This window comes from Alexandromys fortis, unplaced genomic scaffold, assembly GCF_014885135.2.
Source record: "Alexandromys fortis isolate MF-2015 unplaced genomic scaffold, M_Fortis_MF-2015_v1.1 scaffold_192, whole genome shotgun sequence".
Taxonomy (NCBI): Eukaryota; Metazoa; Chordata; class Mammalia; order Rodentia; family Cricetidae; genus Alexandromys; species Alexandromys fortis.
The window spans coordinates 27,390-36,464 of record NW_026068071.1 but is presented as its reverse complement, the minus strand read 5'-3'; the positions used below and the strand labels follow the sequence as shown (position 1 = coordinate 36,464).

General features: G+C 42.8%; 1 protein-coding gene across 2 annotated transcripts in view; it reads left to right on the top strand.

Moving 5' to 3' along the window:
- The first annotated feature begins 406 nt into the window (after positions 1–406).
- Tlr8 (toll like receptor 8) overlaps positions 407–9,075 on the top strand; it is a 20,487-nt gene continuing 11,818 nt past the window's right edge. For both annotated transcript variants that reach the window (XM_050121041.1, XM_050121040.1), the window contains exon 1: positions 407–489. The gene's annotated coding sequence lies outside the window, so the exon portion shown is untranslated. The remainder of the gene's footprint in view (positions 490–9,075) is intronic.

Below are 9,075 nucleotides of genomic sequence, written 5' to 3'. Positions count from 1 at the left end.
GAGTTAAAGAACTAAAGATGTGTTTCAGATATTCCAAAGTCGATACACATTTATAGTAAAGGTGTTTGCTTTTAAAGAATTTACTACATCTTTTTTCCATGAAAATGGTATTTTCTCTGTGTTTTATCACCCGTTTCCCCTAATCCTGATTAAGATAGCCATAGACATAAGTAGATATCAATTCATAAAAATATGCTGTGTGGGTTACATGAAAATAATTTTATAAATGACTTTTCCTCTGATTTAAGTTTCGAAATTTTGAAATGCGGCCAATAAGTGATTTGGTAACAGTTAAGAAATCACAAGTTCCTGTCTTCCCCTACAAACTTCTGCAAATCTCATGCTAGGTTCTGCTGATGCTAAAGAGAACAAATTTCAGAAGTTAGCCAATGCCTGCTCTCTGCACACCTACTGTACACAGGGAGCCACGCTGCACTGCTACTACCAGCTCTTGGAAGAATACCTGGAAGCAATCTCGGCGGGAAAGAGGTAAGCTGGGCCTGACCTTGGCTCAATGATCTCAAACATAACATGTTTGCTCATCCAGAAGTCTGGGTTGGCGGCCACTGATGTGAACAAAGAAAATACTAACTGAGCAAAGCGATAGCAGAAGTCAAAGGAATCTAGCAGCACAAATTGTATGCTGGGAGGCTCACTAGTCTGACGAGCTGGCGCGGATGTTAGTATAAACTAATTAGAGAGTAAACTTGGAAAGTCGAATGCAATGATAATCATATCATTTTAAACAGGAAAGCAAGAGCCTTCCAAGATAGGATTTGAGCTGCTCTGTTATTTTCTGGCCCTGCTAAGGAGCCTATTTTCCCCTGGAACAACAGGGTTGGAGATGATGGTGGAGGAGACAAACGTTTTTATCTTCTTTTGGCTGTAGTACATGGTAAGTTCCTTCCCTTGATAGCGATGGTCTCAAGCTTCCAAGTGCTTTGACCATTTAATACAGTTCCTCATGTTGTGGTGACCCCCCATCATAAATTATTTTTGTTGCTGCTTCTTAACTGTAATGGTGCTACTGTTAAGAAGAATCATAATGTAAATATCTGTGTTTCCCCATGGTCTTAGGTGACCCCAAAACGGTCACAACCCATGGAGTGATGATAACTCCTGCGTTACAGACAGGACCAGTTTCTGCACCCTAGTGATGACTGAACTTGATGACTGAAAAGTTGAGTTTCAGTAGCAACAGTTGCTTTTCCTCTTTGCAGCCTTAACACACACTTCTCACTACCTCTTCTGCTGCTGCTCTACATTGTCTAGATACAGTAAGTGATCTGTTTTTATCAATGTCAGAAAGTATCAGGTTGAAAATCAAAGAAACCAAACGTCTTTCTGAATGATGCATTTAATAGAAATTTCAGGGACGTTTGAAGAGCAATTGGGAAGTCTGACTGGAAAATAACTTCATCCAAAATTGACCATATATGTTTTCCCCCAGCCATTGAGTGCTCATTTAAGTCCTTGGTGTGCCTTTTAAAAATAATTTGATGTCTATTTAGCTTACTGGATATTAATTTTTATGCTCACTTAAGGTCTATTATGGATCTTGACTATCAGCTTATTCTGCACCAAAATCTTATGATGCATACAAATGACTGCAGGGCTATGTGGAATTGGTCCCAGCAGATCAAGAGAACATGTGACATTGCAATTCAAGTTGTCCAGTTTTTATTTGGTAAATTGCTGTGATGGTCAACATGGCTGTAGCGTAAGAAGGTAACAGAATCCAAGTAAGCTTGCAAAACTACCCACTTCATTCCCATCGATGACAGGTGGAAGCCAAGAACTTTGGGTATAAATTAGAATCATGGAGAGAACCTAATGGGAAAGGGGGGGGGCTTATTCCTAACTAGGCATTGGTAGCTTTTGAAATCCCTTTGTGTCTCCAATGTGTAGTCACAGTTAAACACCATGTTCTTGATGACACACGAAGGGTTTGGTCTCTTCTTTAATGAACACAGTATTTTCTTGGGAATGGGAGGGAAGATTCCAGAAGGCCCAGAAACTTGTTTACTAGCCATCATGACTTAAGGTCTATTTATTTCTCTGACAAGCAGAGGTCATGGATTAATATGATGGCAGTTGAGTGCCGAGACATAACCCAAGATACTAGTATTGTATCTGGAGCTCAGCCTGAGCGTGCTGACCCCCAAGATTCTCTCCATGATTCTAACTCACACCAAGAGGTCCTTGACTCCCACCTGTTACCAAATGGAATAAGGTGGGTAGTTTTACAAGCTTACTTTGATTCTCTCACTCTTCTTTCTGTATTCTACTTTCTTATGATATAATTATGTTGACCAACATGGAGTTCTTTTTTTTTTTTTTCCCAATCACTGCTCCTTATCTTTCTGTGTGATAATCCTAAAACCAGCAGAATTGATGGGAGGGAAGGCAGGCTTGTGGGAAGCCCAGACTCAGAGAGAATGTCATGGCAGAAAAAGGCATTACCCATAGATAGTTAGATAATATCTCCAGGTACATCTTTATGACACCCATAGGGTCTATTCTGAACATCACCATTATGAAGGAATGTCTAAGTTCAACTGGGATATTAAATACAGTTGAAAATTTTGATATTTTTTACATGTTCATGTGTGTGTGTGGATGCTCCTGTGTGCTCAGAAACAAATGTGTATGTGTGTAATCCTTAGACTCTGTACATTGTAATGTTTGAAACAGGGGTTCCATGCTTGGCTGTAACTTGCCAAATAGGCTATGTCAGGTGATCAATGAGGCCCATTGATATACCTATCTCTGCTTTCCAGCCACTATACCTAGGTTTTCATTTCTTTTTCTATTCTTTTCTTTTCCTTCCTTCTTTCCTTTCCCATCCCCTTTCTTTTTAATGTGGTTCTGGAGATCAAACTCACTTCTTTGTGCTTTCAAAGCAACATTTTTATCAGTAGAGCTATCTACGCAGCCAAATTTTTACTATTTTTTTTTACTATTTACAGATTTAACTGTTTTTAAACTATGGACTCAAACGTACAATTATTCGGAGAAATAAAGAAAGGAGTATGTTAACACAAAGCCTGTGGTTCTGTGTGGGCCTTAGCAAATGCAAGTCGTGCATCCTTTTCCGGTGACAAGAGAGCTGCTCATTAGTACCTATGTCTAATCTCAGTACCTTTAGTGCTATCCTATTGAAATTCAGAAGATCCAGAATGTCAGGCATGTTCTCTGTGGTGGCCGAATCAGCACAGAAAGACAAAGTAAAATATCTGCCCCCAGTGTTTGTGTCTCAGAGCTGTGAAACACATGATAGTTTATTATTTTTGAGAGTTGTTAATTTTTATTTACTTGAGTGTTCTGCTTGCATGGGAGTATTGTACCATGTGTGTGCCTCGTGCCAATAGGTGTCCAAAATGACTAAAGAAATATGTGCTGGGAACAGAATCCAGGTCTTCTGCTAAAGCAATAAGCCTCTTAACTACTGAGCCGTCTCTCCAGCCCCTAGCTAAGATGTTTTTGCTCATCACCTGTAGCCAGGTCATTGTCAATTTGTTCCTTAGGTTCCAGCCCTAACTCATGAAACCATCTGAGCATATCTATGCTCTGTTTCAGTTTGGCTGCCTACTATTGGAACAACCTTGGATAAATTAAGCATTAGGTTCCAATTCTTGGAAAGAGACTTGTTTTTTTTTTATGAGGATAAAATAAACAGATAAATGCACTGTACTCCTCTGATGGCAAGCCCCTCCACAATCCTAAAGGCATACTTTGAGCAAACCCTTAAGTGTGCTGACCACAGGATCCATCTCTTCAACATCAAGTGCTTTTGATTAACACCATGTTTTCTCTTGTTCTCCGAAGCAATGCATGAATCCACCAGACAAAATAAAAAAATCTGCTACTAACTTCAACTAAGATGATAAATCATATTTGAGTATCTATTTCCTTTTAAAAATATTTATTTCTTATATAAGTGCTTGCATGCATGACTGATGCCCTCGAATACGGTGTCAGATCCATCCCCTGGAACTGAAGTTACAGGTTGTTCTGGGTTACAATATGGGTACCGAATCAGGGTTCTCTGCAAGGGCAGTAGGTGCTCTTAACTCCTGAACAATCTCTTAAGCCCCAGAATATCTACTCCTTAATTAGTTAGTGGCATAACTAATCAGCGATCAACATTATCAAGTAAGCACTAATCTGAAACCATTCAAAGTAAGGCAGAACTTCAGGCTAGCAAATTTTCAGCTCATCTTGAATCCCACCCACATGGTGCCAGAATAGTTAAGCGAGTCAATTTGTTGTATATAATGATGAATAGGATTTGGGGGCCCTTTGGAGCTATCAGGCCTAAGCAGGACCATTTCCAGAAAGGGGTACATCTGGTCTGAGGCAAATTACAGCATGTTAAAGAAAAATCAAACTTGTTTTTTCTTGGATGGCTAAGGGGGAGAACTCAAGGCTATTGGCATGCTAGGTGAGCACTCATCTGCTAAGCTACACTATCAAATCCTTCTTGTGTTTTTGTTCATCGGTGTGGTTTGGTTTTTATTTTTTATATTTTGAGACAGGATCTTACTAGGTAACTCGGGTGGATCTGGACCTCATGATTCCCTTGCCTCTGAGTCCAACTTGTCATGAAGGAATCCTCGCAGAGGATAAAGGAAGGAGTTACCTGTGAAAAATGAATGCAAAAAGGGTGTAACTAACTCTACACCCTGCTGCCAGGCCTGCACTGTGGGTTGTGTGGTCTTCCCTTGGGTCTCACCTAGAGGTGCTGTGGTTCGCCGTGCACCTAGAGTTTTCCTGTCTAAAGACCACTGGACCAGCGGGTACAGGGTGGCTCCCAGCCTGCCCATGATCCATACGGGGTACTTTTTGAACTGCTCTTTTCATTATAGCTCAGTAGGTATCCATCAGGGCACAGCATGAAAAGAAAGATCTGTGCGAGGTGACTGAGGCAGAGTTCCTTGGGTTGCTCAATGCCTTCACGAGAACGGAAGGCTATGTACCATGGAATCAACCAGTGTACAGCTCTGTGCACAGAAAATAGAGAAAAAAAAAAAAGAAGCTATGAAATCACTTCCAGAACAGTGGCAGCTGCTTTTTGGTAGCCAGAGGGGAAGTTAAGCTGTTTTCTTTCTGTTGTTACTTTTTTGGTTGGTGTTTATGATTCATGGACTTTCTTAAATTAATGAGTTTCGGTTTTCTCCGGTTGACCAAGGCTACACACGTGAGCCCTGCCGTTTCCTTCTCCTCCTCCGGGATTTTAGGCTGGCAGCTCAAGGGCATGACTGTACAGAGAGCTTTTTGGATCGATTGTCCTGGTGATGGGGTCCACTGAATCGCGGGATGTTAGCACTCCCGCTTTCGTGTATAACCAAGTGTTGCGAACGTGAGCGCTCAAACAGCAGAAATACACGCTTACACTGATTTACCACAGCCCAAATCCTCATGCTAGGCAGACTTCAATCCTTTGTGGGGGCTCTGAAGAGAACCCTAAGAAAGGACAGGACACCAGTAAGCTCGGTATTCAAAATAAATCATCTCTTTGTCCTATCATTAAAAACAAACCAGGGACTGGAAAAACTGCCCAGCAGTTAAAAGGATGCATTGCTCTTGTAGAAGATCTAGCGTTTCAGTTCCCAGCGCCCACGTGGGGTCGCTCAAAGCCATCTGTAACTCTAGGTCTACAAGAGCTGATGTTCTGTCCTGGCCTCCAGGGGCACCTATCCTCGCATCCACGTACCGTCCCCCCACAACACACAAATGTATATAACTTAAAACAAATCTTAAAAACCGAAGCTACAAATCTGGCCAGGTGCAATGGCACGCAATCGTAATCCTGGCATTCAGGAAACTAAGGAGGATCTTGAGTTCAAAGCTAGTCTGAGCTACCGAGTAAAAAGTTAACTCAAAACCAAAAGAAACTAAAAATCCTAGCAAGCCTCAGCCTTCAATCCATATCTGTTTTGTGCAGAAAGTTGTCTTGGAACTGGAGCTAGTTTGAGGGGAGCAAATGAGGCCTTGCTCTTATTAAAGATATTTTTTTCTCCACCATGGATTTTCATTGGTCAAGTTTTATTTTCAAGTCCCCTATCATTTTACAGCTATGGCATGTGTCTCCCTAGCCTCACCTTGATCCAGGCCCTACTGGCCCAAAGCAAGTCCGTGCAGCTTCCCGCCTGGGGTGCTGATGAGGATGTTCACTAATGAGACAGATGCCAGGGGTCCCAGAGCCTGCCTCTCTCTCTCTCTCTCTCTCTCTCTCTCTCTCTCTCTCTCTCTCTCTTTCTCTCTCTCTCTCTCTCCCCCGTAGCTCATTCTGACCTTGACGTGTGTCTAAGGTTCCTGGATTTCACCAGTCCAAACTTTGAGTCTTGGTAAGGGCTGGCGGAAGGACAATTGAATATACATAAAGTTGTGTGTGTGTCGGGGCGGGTATTGCCTGCTTGTATGTCTGTCCATCACTTCCTTTCAGTGTCTATGAAAGTCAGAAGAGGGTGTTGGATCCCCTGGAACTGGAGTTAGAAACAGCTATAAGCTGCCGTGCGGGTGCTAGGTATTTAACCCTGGTCCTCTGGACGAGCAGTCTTAACTACTGGGCCCTCTTTCTCGTACCCAATTTAACTTCTTATTCAGACTCTCAACCAATCCACCTCCCTGCCTCCCCTGAGATGTCTTTGCTTCCCAGTTCCCAAACCTTCCTGATGTGGGAGTGATTTCTTATTAATAAAGAAACTGCCTAGGCCCATTTGCATTTGATAGGCCAACCCTTAGGTGGGTGGAGAAAACAGAACAGAATTCTGGGAGAAAGAAGCTGAGTCGAAGGAGTCGCCATGGTTCTCCCACTCCAGACAGACGCAGGTTAAGATCCTCCCTGGTAAGCCAGCTCGTGGGCTACACAGAATATTAGAAATGGGTTAGAACAATATGTAAGAGCTAGCCAATAAGAGGCTACAGATAACGGGCCAGGCAGTGTTTAAAAAATACAGTTTCCGTGTAATTATTTCTGGGCATAAGCTAGCCATGCGGGCGGCCGGGTGCCAGGGACGCAGCCCTGCCGCTCCTATTTCAACACCTTCCCAGGATTCTATGGTGCAAACTGCTCCATGGAATTCCCCCATCTCTGTATGTGTCTGTCTCTATGTATTTTGTTTTCAATATTGCATTCAGGCATTTTACTCAAAAATTGCTGCTTCTCTGTTTTATTCTCATAGTTATCATTTCATACATGTTTCACTGATTATACTCCAGCAAACATGATTTGTGGTAGAGCACCTGTCCCAGCACACACAGGGCCCTGCACTCCATGTCCAACAGGTCGATAGGGGAAAGGGAGTGGGGGTGAGGAGAAGAGGAGACAAGAAAGGATTAAGGAAGAGGAGGAAAGGAGAGAAGAGAGGAAGGGGGGAAGAAAAGGAGAGAGAAGAGAATGGAAGGAGGTAAGGAGGGGAGGGGAGAATTGGGGAAGGAAGACAGAAAGAAGAGGAACAGGAAAAAGCAAATATATTTTGGTCCATATGTTGCTGGGCTGTTGAAACCACAAAGTCCAATCCTAGTGACACACCTCCACTAAGAAGTCCACATCTCCTAATCCTTCAAAGAGAGTCTATCAACTGGGAAGCAAACTCAAATTTATGAGGCTGTGGGGGCTATTCTCATTCAAACCGCCACAATTGCCAATGCTTATTTCCCAAGGCACTCAGCTGACATCATCAAACACTCCCTGGCAGAACATACTACACGCCCTATTATTTCTGCCTCCAACTTTGTATCCAATGTGATCTCTCAGCTTCTATACTGCTCCAGGATCAGGCCAGCCTACCTGCCTCCACATTCCCCACTATGGTAATCATGAACCAACCCTCTGAAACTGCAAGCAAGCTTCCAGCTAAATGCCTTTGGTGTATAAGTTGCCTTGGCCATGGTTTCTGTTCACAGCAATAGACAGTAGCTAAGACAGTAATGAACAATAATACTGTGAGGACCTGTGTAGACGACCACGGCTTGAGCCTTGGTCAATCAGCCATTTCTCCTCAACTTCGCTCATCTTCTGCTGCACTTTTCAAAGACTGGCTATTTGGAACTTCTTCTCTTATGGTTTTGTCTCGGTGGCATTTTAGAAGGCTAGTGTTGGAAACTTCAGGTAGTCCGTCAGTTCTATTCATTTCCATGACCCATAATTCAAAGTCAGTTACTTTAAAGTGTGTGGGAGACTGCTTTCATCCTGAAGGAACATCGAGCAACTCTCCTCCTCTGTTACTGATAAATGGTTTGTAGAGCTTTTCATGTTCAATTGCTCTGTTGTGTATGAAATACATACTTGTGTTTGAAACTGGTGTGGAGATCTAAATTTGAGGAAGTGGGAGCACAGTAGATGGAGCCCGTTCTCTTGATTCACCAAGGACGTCTTACCTTTCAGTAGCTCTATTCCTTTGCAAAGGAAAATGTCTGGGATACAATTTTAGCATGACACGTATTCCCCATAGTCCCCTTTACAAATTAATGTGTTTTTATATTCTGTAATTAAAGGGTGTAATAGAAACCTTACCAACATTCTCTCAAGGACATGATCAAGACCTGCATCAACTGGGAAGGCCATGCTGATAGCATGTAGTCTTGGTCTCACTAGAATGACACACTGTACTTCTACGAAGTATGTATGCATTTCTTTCTTCCCAAATGTATAACCTCAGTTGAATCATAACAAAAATGTCATGCAAGTCTGATGGAGGAAGGTAATTGGTTAATTATAATAAACCAACTGCTTGGCCTCATAGCTTAGAACATAGGTGGGTGGAATAAACAGAATAGAATTCTGGGCGGAAGAGGAAGTGAGGTCAGACTCTGCTCTGCTCCCGGGGACCGGACAGCTCTGCTCTCTGGAGCAGAGACGCCATGCTCTGCTCTCCCAGGCAGCTCCAACCCACGATGGACTTAGGCTAGAATCTTCCCGGTAAGCGCACCTTGGGGTGCTTACACACATTACTAGAAATGGGCTAGTCCAGGTGCGAGAGTTAGCCTATAAGAGGCTAGATAGAAATGGGTCAAGCAGTTAAATGAATACAGTTTGTGTGTTGTTATTTCGGGCATAAGCTAGCCAAG